The sequence below is a fragment of the Alosa alosa genome, chromosome 18, assembly GCF_017589495.1.
Source record: "Alosa alosa isolate M-15738 ecotype Scorff River chromosome 18, AALO_Geno_1.1, whole genome shotgun sequence".
Classification (NCBI taxonomy): domain Eukaryota; kingdom Metazoa; phylum Chordata; class Actinopteri; order Clupeiformes; family Clupeidae; genus Alosa; species Alosa alosa.
This window is the reverse complement of record NC_063206.1, coordinates 5,236,980-5,247,048: the sequence shown is the minus strand read 5'-3', so window position 1 is coordinate 5,247,048 and position 10,069 is coordinate 5,236,980. Positions and strand designations below refer to the sequence as shown.

The window sequence follows — 10,069 nt, the reverse complement described above, 5'->3', positions numbered from 1 at the left end:
AGAAGCCAGTGGTTCCATGTTGTAATGGTTAGCACTCTGGACTTTGAATCCAGCGATTCGAGTTCAAATCTCGGTTGAACCTCGCGAACTTTCTTGCCACCGGGCAAGGCTACGATCTCCCTCCCAGGTTGTGAGCCTGGGTCCTTCCTGTATTCTTCTCTGGACTTCGTGGTGCACCCTTTTGAGGCCCAGGGCTTGTCTATATGCTTCTGCTGACAGCAAGCGTGCCATTTTCGACCAGATTTCTATGGCCGTAGCAGCATTGGTGGTTCAGTGGAAGAATTCTTGCCTGCCACACGGTAAGCCCGGGTTTGATTCCCGGCCAATGCAGCAGTCCCTTTTCTTGGACATTCTTCTAGTCGTTGACGCCAAGAACGATGGAGCACAAAAAGTCAATCATTGCCTCCCCGTCGGGGAATTGAACCCAGGACTCCCGCGTGACAGGCGGGGGATACTGACCACTATACTAACGAGGACGATTCTGTCCCCATCAAGGACTTGCCGGGGCTTGAGCCTTGCGTGCGATGGTGTAAGCCACCCGAGTCAGTTGCCCTCGGGATCCCTTAGAGGCACGGCCTCACTTCCAACTCCTGCTGGAGCACAGAAGCCAGTGGTTCCATGGTGTAATGGTTAGCACTCTGGACTTTGAATCCAGTGATCCGAGTTCAAATCTCGGTGGAACCTTGTTCACTTTCTTGCCACCGGGCAAGGCTACGATCTCCCTCACATGCAGTGAGCCTGGGTGCTTCCCGTAGTCTTCTCTGTCCTTTGTGGTGCACCCTTTTAAGGCCTAGGGCTTGTCTTTATGCTTCTGCTGAGGGCTAGCGTGGCGTTTTCGACCAGTTTTTTTATGGCCGTAGCAGCATTGGTGGTTCAGTGGTAGAATTCTCTCCTGCCACACGGTAAGCCCGGGTTTGATTCCCGGCCAATGCAGCAGTCCCTTTTCTTGGCCATTGTAAGCCACCCGAGTCAGTTGCCCTCGGGATCCCTTGGAGGCACGGCCTCACTTCCAACTCCTGCTGGAGGCCAGGAGCCAGTGGTTCCATGGTGTAATGGTTAGCACTCTGGACTTTGAATCCAGCGATCCGAGTTCAAATCTCGGTTGAACCTCGCGAACATTCTTGCCACCGGGTAAGGCTACGATCTCCCTCCCAGGTTGTGAGCCTGGGTCCTTCCCGTATTCTTCTCTGGACTTCGTGGTGCACCCTTTTGAGGCCCAGGGCTTGTCTATACGCTTCTGCTGACGGCTAGCGTGGTATTTTTGACCAGATTTCTAAGGCCGTAGCATAATTGGTGGTTCAGTGTTAGAATTCTTGCCTGCCACACGGTAAGCCCGGGTTTGATTCCCGGCCAATGCAGCAGTCCCTTTTCTTGGCCATTCTTCTAGTCGTTGATGCCAAGAACGATGTAGCAAAAAAAGTCAATCATTGCCTCCCCGTCGGGGAATTGAACCCCGGTCTCCTGCGTGACAGGCAGGGATACTGACCACTATACTAACGAGGACTATTCTGTCCCCATCAAAGACTTGCCGGAGCTTGAGCTTTGCGTCGCGATGGTGTAAGCCACCAAGTCAGTTGCCCTCGGGATCCCTTGAAACGCGGCCTCACTTCCAACTCCTGCTGGAGCCAAAAAGCCAGTGGTTCCATGGTGTAATGGTTAGCACTCTGGACTTTGAATCAGCGATCCGAGTTCAAATCTCGGTGGAACCTTCGCGCACTTTCTTGCGCCCGGCAAAACTCACGATCTCCCTGCATGCTGTGAGCCTGGGTGCTTTTCGTATTCTTCTCTGGCCATTGGTGCACCCTTTTGAGGCCCAGGGGCTTGTCTTTGCAGCTTCTGCTGGCCGGTTGGCGTGGTATTTTTGACCAGATTTCTATGGCGTAGCATAATTTGGTGGTTCAGTGTTAGAATTCTCGCCTGCCACCGCGGTAAGCCGGGTTTGATTCCGGCCAATGCAGCAGTCACTTTTCTTGGCCATTCTTCTAGTCGTTGATGCCAAGAGCGATGTAGCAAAAAGTCAATCGTTACCACCGGGATGCGTTGCCCCTCGGGATCCCTTGGAGGCGCGGCCTCACTTCCAACTCCTGCTGGAACCCAGAAGCCAGTGGTTCCATGGTGTAATGGTTAGCACTCTGGACTTTGAATCCAGCGATCCGAGTTCAAATCTCGGTGGAACCTTGTGCACTTTCTTGCCGCCGGGCAAGGCTACGATCTCCCTCGCATGCTCTGAGCCTTGGTGCTTCCGTATTCTTCTCTGGCCGCCGTCGTGCACCCTTTTAAGGCCCAGGAGGGCTTGTCTTTATGCTTCTGCTGGCGGCTGGCGTGCCATTTTTTCGACCAGATTTCTATGGCCGTAGCAGCATTGGTGGTTCAGTGGAAGAATTCTTGCCTGCCACACGGTAAGCCTGGGTTTGATTTCGGCCAATGCAGCGTCCCTTTTCTTAGACATTCTTCTAGTCGTTGGCGCCAAGAACGATGGAGCACAAAAGTCAATCATTGCCTCCCGTGGGAGTGAACCCGGTCTCCTGCGTGACAGGCAGTGATACTGACCACTATACTAACAGGGCGATTCTGTCCCCATCAAAGACTTGCGGGCTTGAGCTGCGTGTGCGATGGTGTAAACCACCAAAGTCAGTTGCCCTCGGGATCCCTTGGAGGCGGCCTCACTTCAACTCCTGCTGGAGCCAAGAAGCCAGTGGTTCCATGGTGTAATGGTTAGCACTCTGGACTTTGAATCAGCGATCAGTTCAAATCTCGGTGGAACCTTGCGCACTTTCTTGCCGGCAAAGGCTCACGATCTCCCTCGCATGCTGTGAGCCTGGGTGCTTCCGTATTCTTCTCTGGCCGCCCGTCGTGCACCCTTTTTTAAGGCCCAGGGCTTGTCTTTATGCTTCTGCTGACGGCTAGCGTGCCATTTTTCGAGCAGATTTCAATGGCCGTAGCAGCATTGGTGGTTCAGTGGAAGAATTCTCGCCTGCCACCACGGTAAGCCCATGTTTGATTCGGGCCAATGCAGCAGTCCCTTTTCTTGCCCATTCTTCTAGTCGTTTATGCCAAGAACGATGGAGCACAAAAAGTCAATCATTGCCTCCCCGTCGGGAAATTGAACCCAGGACTCCCGCGTTACAGGCGGGGATACTGACCACTATACTAACGAGGACGATTCTGTCCCCATCAAGGACTTGCCGGGGCTTGAGCCTTGCGTGCGATGGTGTGAGCCACCCGAGTCAGTTGCCCTCGGGATCCCTTGGAGGCACGGCCTCACTTCCAACTCCTGCTGGAGCACAGAAGCCAGTGGTTCCATGGTGTAATGGTTAGCACTCTGGACTTTGAATCCAGTGATCCGAGTTCAAATCTTGGTGGAACCTTGTTCACTTTCTTGCCACCGGGCAAGGCTACGATCTCCCTCACATGCAGTGAGCCTGGGTGCTTCCCGTAGTCTTCTCTTTCCTTTGTGGTGCACCCTTTTAAGGCCTAGGGTTTGTCTTTATGCTTCTGCTGAAGGCTAGCGTGGCGTTTTCGACCAGTTTTTTTATGGCCGTAGCAGCATTGGTGGTTCAGTGGTAGAATTCTCGCCTGCCACACGGTAAGCCCGGGTTTGATTCCCGGCCAATGCAGCAGTCCCTTTTTCTTGGCCATTGTAAAGCCACCGAGTCAGTTGCCCTGGGATCCCTTGGAGGCGCGGCCTCACTTCCAACTCCTGCTGGAGCCAAAAGCCAGTGGTTCCATGGTGTAATGGTTAGCACTCTGGACTTTGAATCCAGCGATCCGAGTTCAAATCTCGGTGGAACCTTAGCACTTTCTTGCGCCCGGCAAAGGCTACGATCTCCCTCATGCTGTGAGCCTGGGTGCTTCCGTATTCTTCTCTGGCCTTCCGTGGTGCACCCTTTTGAGGCCCAGGGCTTGTCTTTCACGCTTCTGCTGGCGGCTAGCGTGGTATTTTTGACCAGATTTCTATGGCGTAGCATAATTGGTGGTTCAGTGTTAGAATTCTCGCCTGCCACCGCGGTAAGCCGGGTTTGATTCCCGCCAATGCAGCAGTCACTTTTCTTGGCCATTCTTCTAGTCGTTGATGCCCAGAACGATGTAGCAAAAAAAGTCAATCGTTACCTCGGGATCGTTGCCCTCGGGATCCCTTGGAGGCGGCCTCACTTCCAACTCCTGCTGGAACCCAGAAGCCAGTGGTTCCATGGTGTAATGGTTAGCACTCTGGACTTTGAATCAGCGATCCGGTTCAAATCTCGGTGGAACCTTGTGCACTTTCTTGCCGCCGGGCAAGGCTCGATCTCCCTCGCGTGCTCTGGCCTTGGTGCTTCCGTATTCTTCTCTAGGCCTTCGTGCACCCTTTTAAGGCCCAGGGCTTGTCTTTATGCTTCTGCTGACGGCTAAGCGTGCCATTTTTCGACCAGATTTCTATGGCGTAGCAGCATTGGTGGTTCAGTGGAAGAATTCTTGCCTGCCACACGGTAAGCCTGGGTTTGATTCCCGGCCAATGCAGCAGTCCCTTTTCTTAGACATTCTTCTAGTCGTTGACGCCAAGAACGATGGAGCACAAAAGTCAATCATTGCCTCCCGTGGAAGGTGAACCCGGTCTCCGCGTGACAGGCAGTGATACTGACCACTATACTAACAAGGGCGATTCTGTCCCCATCAAAGACTTGCCGGAGCTTGAGCTTTGCGTGCGATGGTGTAAGCCACCCAAGTCAGTTGCCCTCGGGATCCCTTGGAGGCACGGCCTCACTTCCAACTCCTGCTGGAGCCAAGAAGTCAGTGTTTCCATGGTGTAATGGTTAGCACTCTGGACTTTGAATCCAGCGATCCGAGTTCAAATCTCGGTGGAACCTTATGCACTTTCTTGCCGCCCGGCAAAGGCCTACGATCTCCCTCGCATGCTGTGAGCCTGGGTGCTTCCATTATTCTTCTCTGGCCTTCGTCGTGCACCCTTTTAAGGCCCAGGGCTTGTCTTTATGCTTCTGCTGACGGCTAGCGTGCCATTTTCGAGCAGATTTCAATGGCCGTAGCAGCATTGGTGGTTCAGTGGAAGAATTCTCGCCTGCCACCGCGGTAAGCCCATGTTTGATTCGGGCCAATGCAGCAGTCCCTTTTTCTTGGCCATTCTTCTAGTCGTTTATGCCAAGAGCGATGGAGCACAAAAAGTCAATCATTGCCTCCCGTCGAAATTGAACCCAGGACTCAGCGTGACAGGCGGGGATACTGACCACTATACTAACGAGGCGATTCTGTCCCCATCAAGGACTTGCGGGGCTTGAGCCTTGCGTCGCGATGGTGTAAGCCACCGAGTCAGTTGCCCTCGGGATCCCTTGGAGGCGCGGCCTCTTCCAACTCCTGCTGGAGCACAGAAGCCAGTGGTTCCATGGTGTAATGGTTAGCACTCTGGACTTTGAATCAGTGATCCAGTTCAAATCTTGGTGGAACCTTGTTCACTTTCTTGCCACCGGGCAGGCTACGATCTCCCTCACATGCAGTGAGCCTGGGTGCTTCCGTAGTCTTCTCTGTCCTTCGTGGTGCACCCTTTTAAGGCCCAGGGCTTGTCTTTTATGCTTCTGCTGAGGGGCTGGCGTGGCGTTTTCGAGCATGTTTTTTTTATGGCGTAGCAGCATTGGTGGTTCAGTGGTAGAATTCTCGCCTGCCACCACGGTAAGCCGGGTTTGATTCCCGGCCAATGCAGCAGTCCCTTTTCTTGGCCTTCCTTGTAAGCCACCAAAAAGTCAAGTTGCCTCCCCTGGCCGGGATCCCTTGGGAGGCGGGGATACTGACCCTCACTTCCAACTCCTGCTGTCCCCATCAAAAGGAAGCGGGGTGGTTCCGATGGTGTAATGGTTGCCCTCTGGACTTTGAATCCAGTTATCCTGCTGGAGTTCAAATCAGTGGTTCCGGTGGAATGGTTAGCACTTCACTTTCTTGCCATCCGGGCGTGGAACCTTGTTCACTTCACGATCTCCCTCACATGCAGTGAGCCTGGGTGCTTCCCGTAGTCTTCTCTTTCCTTTGTGGTGCACCCTTTTTAAGGCCTAGGGCTTGTCTTTATGCTTCTGCTGAAGGCTGGCGTGGGCGTTTTCGACCAGTTTTTTTATGGCGTAGCAGCATTGGTGGTTCAGTGGTAGAATTCTCGCCTGCCACCGCGGTAAGCCGGGTTTGATTCCGGCCAATGCAGCAGTCCCTTTTCTTGGCCATTGTAAGCCACCCGAGTCAGTTGCCCCTCGGGATCCCTTTGAGGCACGGCCTCACTTCCAACTCCTGCTGGAGCCAAGAAGCCAGTGGTTCCATGGTGTAATGGTTAGCACTCTGGACTTTGAATCCAGCGATCCGAGTTCAAATCTCGGTGGAACCTTGCGCACTTTCTTGCCGCCGGCAAAGGCTACGATCTCCCTCGCATGCTGTGAGCCTGGGTGCTTCCCGTATTCTTCTCTGGCCTTCATGGTTGCACCCTTTTGAGGCCCAGGGCTTGTCTGCAGCTTCTGCTGGCGGCTGGCGTGGTATTTTTGACCAGATTTCTATGGCGTAGCATAATTGGCTGTTCAGTGTTAGAATTCTCGCCTGCCACCACGGTAAGCCGGGTTTGATTCGGCCAATGCAGCAGTCACTTTTCTTGGCCATTCTTCTAGTGGTTGATGCCAAGAACGATGTAATAAAAAAAGTCAATGCGTTACCTCGGGATCGTTGCCCCTCGGGATCCCTTGGAGGCACGCGGCCTCACTTCCAACTCCTGCTGGAACCCAGAAGCCAGTGGTTCCATGGTGTAATGGTTAGCACTCTGGACTTTGAATCAGCGATCGAGTTCAAATCTCGGTGGAACCTTGTGCACTTTCTTGCCGCCCGGGCAAGGCTCACGATCTCCCTCGCATGCTCTGGAGCCTTGGTGCTTCCATTATTCTTCTCTGGCCTTCGTGGTGCACCCTTTTAAGGCCCAGGGCTTGTCTTTATGCTTCTGCTGACGGCTAGCGTGCCATTTTCGACCAGATTTCTATGGCCGTAGCAGCATTTGGTGGTTCAGTGGAAGAATTCTTGCCTGCCACCACGGTAAGCCTGGGTTTGATTCGGCCAATGCAGCAGTCCCTTTTCTTAGACATTCTTCTGAGTCGTTGGCGCCAAAAGCGATGGAGCACAAAAAGTCAATCATTGCCTCCCGCCGGGAATTGAACCCGGTCTCCTGCGTGACAGGCAGTGATACTGACCACTATACTAACAAGGGCGATTCTGTCCCCATCAAAGACTTGCGGGCTTGAGCTTTATGCGGCGATGGTGTAAGCCACCAAGTCAGTTGCCCTCGGGGATCCCTTTTGAGGCACGGCCTCACTTCCAACTCCTGCTGGAGCCAAGAAGCCAGTGGTTCCATGGTGTAATGGTTAGCACTCTGGACTTTGAATCAGCGATCGAGTTCAAATCTCGGTGGAACCTTCGCACTTTCTTGCCGGCAAAGGCTACGATCTCCCTCGCATGCTGTGAGCCTGGGTGCTTCGGTATTCTTCTCTGGCGCCGCCATTTGCACCCTTTTTAAGGCCCAGGGCTTGTCTTTATGCTTCTGCTGGCGGCTGCGTGCATTTTTCGAGCAGATTTCAATGGCGTAGCATAATTGGTGGTTCAGTGTTAGAATTCTCGCCTGCCACCGCGGTAAGCCCGGTTTGATTCGGACCCAATGCAGCAGTCCCTTTTCTTGGCCATTCTTCTAGTCGTTTATGCCAAGAACGATGTAGCAAAAAGTCAATCATTGCCTCCCGTCGGAAATTGAACCCCTCGGTGACGGGCGGGGACTCTGAGGGGGGCGATTCTGTCCCCATCAAAGGACTTGCGGGGGGAGCGTTGCGTGGTGATTGTAGGCCACCGAGTCAGTTGCCCTCGGGATCCCTTGGAGGCCGCGGCCTCACTTCCAACTCCTGCTGGAACCCAGAAGCCAGTGGTTCCATGGTGTAATGGTTAGCACTCTGGACTTTGAATCCAGTGATCCGAGTTCAAATCTTGGTGGAACCTTGTTCACTTTCTTGCCACCCGGGCAAGGGCTCACGATCTCCCTCACATGCTGTGAGCCTGGGTGCTTCCGGTATTCTTCTCTGGCCTTCGTCGTGCACCCTTTTTAAGGCCCAGGGCTTGTCTTTATGCTTCTGCTGGCCCGGCTGGCGTGCCATTTTTCGACCAGATTTCTATGGCGTAGCAGCATTGGTGGTTCAGTGGAAAATTCTTGCCTACCCACCGCGGTAAGCCTGGGTTTGATTCGGGCCAATGCAGCAGTCCTTTTCTTAGCCATTCTTCTAGTCGTTTGGCGCTAAGAACGATGGACCACAAAAAGTCAATCATTGCCTCCCCGTCGGAATTGAACCCAGGACTCCTGCGTGACAGGCAGGGATACTGACCACTATACTAACAAGGGCGATTCTGTCCCCATCAAAGACTTGTCGAGGGCTTGAGCTTTGCGTCGCGATGGTGTAAGCCACCAAGTCAGTTGCCCTCGGGATCCCTTTTGAGGCGCGGCCTCACTTCCAACTCCTGCTGGAGCACAGAAGCCAGTGGTTCCATGGTGTAATGGTTAGCACTCTGGACTTTGAATCCAGTGATCCGAGTTCAAATCTTGGTGGAACCTTGTTCACTTTCTTGCCACCCGGGCAAGGCTGCCACGATCTCCCTCACATGCAGTGAGCCTGGGTGCTTCCGTAGTCTTCTCTGGCCTTTCTGGTGCACCCTTTTAAGGCCTAGGGTTTGTCTTTATGCTTCTGCTGACGGCTAGCGTGCCATTTTTCGACCAGTTTTTTTAACAATGAAAGCAGCATTGGTGGTTCAGTGGAAGAATTCTCGCCTGCCACCGCGGTAAGCCCGGGTTTGATTCGGCCAATGCAGCAGTCCCTTTTCTTAGCCGTGTAAGCCACCGAGTCAGTTGCCCTCGGGGATCCCTTGGAGGCAGCCTCACTTCCAACTCCTGCTGGAGCCAAAAGCCAGTGGTTCCATGGTGTAATGGTTAGCTCTCGACTTTGAATCAGCGATCCGGTTCCGTCACCGGTGGAACCTTAGCACTTTTCTTGCCGCCCGGCAAGGACTCTGATCTCCTAAAATGCTGTGAGCCTGGGTGCTTCCGTCTTCTCTGGCCCGTGGGTTGCCCTTTTTGGGGCCCAGGGCTTGTCTTTGCAGCTTCTGCTGGCGGCTAAGCGTGGTATTTTTGATAGCCAGATTTCTATGGCCGTAGCATAATTGGTGGTTCAGTGTTAAAATTCGCCTGCCACCACGGTAAGCCGGGTTGATTCCGGCCAATGCAGCAGTCACTTTTCTTGGCCATTCTTCCTGATGCGTTGATGCCAGAGCGATGTAGCAAAAGTCAATCGTTACCGGGATGCGTTGCCTCGGGATCCCTTGGAGACGCGACCTCACTTCCAACTCCTGCTGGAACCCAGCTGTGGTTCCATATGTAATGGTTAGCACTCTGAATTTTGAATCGCTTATCCGAGTTCAAATCTCGTGGAACCTTTAGGCACTTCTTGCCGCCAAGGCTAATGACCCCCATGCTCTGGTTCTGCAAGCCTCCTGTGATTCTCTAGCTCTGGCCGGCACCCTTGGCACCAGGGCTTGTCTTTATGTCTCGTTGACGGGTTAGCGGCCATTTTCAACACTAGATTTCTATGGTCAAGGCATTGGTGGTTCAGTGAAGAATTTCACCACACGGTAAGCCTGGGTTTGATTCCCGCCAATGCAGCAGTCCTTTCTTAGATACTTAGTCGCTGACGCAAGAACGATGGAGCACAAAAGTCAATCATTGCCTCCCTGCCGGGAATTGAACCCCGTCTCCGCGTGACAGGCAGTGATACTGGACCACTAGCACTAACAAGGACGATTCTGTCCCCATCAAAGACTTGCCGGAGCTTGAGCTTAAGTGCGATGTATGCAAGCCACCCGTCAGCTGCCTGATCCTTGGAGTGTCGGGCCTCACTTCCAACTCCTGCTGAGCCAAGAAGCCAGTGGTCCCATGGTGCAATGGTTAGTACCTGACTTTGAATCCAGCGATCCGAGTTCAAATCTCGTGGAACTCATGCACTTCTTGCCGGGCCGCAAAGGCTACGATCTCCTC

General features: G+C 53.5%; 10 non-coding genes across 10 annotated transcripts; 9 read left to right on the top strand and 1 right to left on the bottom strand.

Moving 5' to 3' along the window:
• The first annotated feature begins 612 nt into the window (after positions 1–612).
• On the top strand, positions 613–684 carry trnaq-uug. The gene has a single exon. It is a non-coding gene; the product is annotated as a tRNA-Gln (tRNA).
• Positions 685–1,038: 354 nt separating this feature from the next.
• On the top strand, positions 1,039–1,110 carry trnaq-uug. Its single transcript has one exon. It is a non-coding gene; the product is annotated as a tRNA-Gln (tRNA).
• Positions 1,111–1,431: 321 nt separating this feature from the next.
• On the bottom strand, positions 1,432–1,503 carry trnad-guc. Its single transcript has one exon. It is a non-coding gene; the product is annotated as a tRNA-Asp (tRNA).
• Positions 1,504–2,106: 603 nt separating this feature from the next.
• Positions 2,107–2,178, top strand: trnaq-uug. The gene has a single exon. It is a non-coding gene; the product is annotated as a tRNA-Gln (tRNA).
• Positions 2,179–3,296: 1,118 nt separating this feature from the next.
• On the top strand, positions 3,297–3,368 carry trnaq-uug. The gene has a single exon. It is a non-coding gene; the product is annotated as a tRNA-Gln (tRNA).
• Positions 3,369–3,721: 353 nt separating this feature from the next.
• On the top strand, positions 3,722–3,793 carry trnaq-uug. The gene has a single exon. It is a non-coding gene; the product is annotated as a tRNA-Gln (tRNA).
• Positions 3,794–4,772: 979 nt separating this feature from the next.
• Positions 4,773–4,844, top strand: trnaq-uug. Its single transcript has one exon. It is a non-coding gene; the product is annotated as a tRNA-Gln (tRNA).
• A 1,436-nt stretch (positions 4,845–6,280) lies between these two features.
• Positions 6,281–6,352, top strand: trnaq-uug. Its single transcript has one exon. It is a non-coding gene; the product is annotated as a tRNA-Gln (tRNA).
• Positions 6,353–7,917: 1,565 nt separating this feature from the next.
• On the top strand, positions 7,918–7,989 carry trnaq-uug. The gene has a single exon. It is a non-coding gene; the product is annotated as a tRNA-Gln (tRNA).
• Positions 7,990–8,524: 535 nt separating this feature from the next.
• Positions 8,525–8,596, top strand: trnaq-uug. Its single transcript has one exon. It is a non-coding gene; the product is annotated as a tRNA-Gln (tRNA).
• Positions 8,597–10,069: the final 1,473 nt, after the last annotated feature.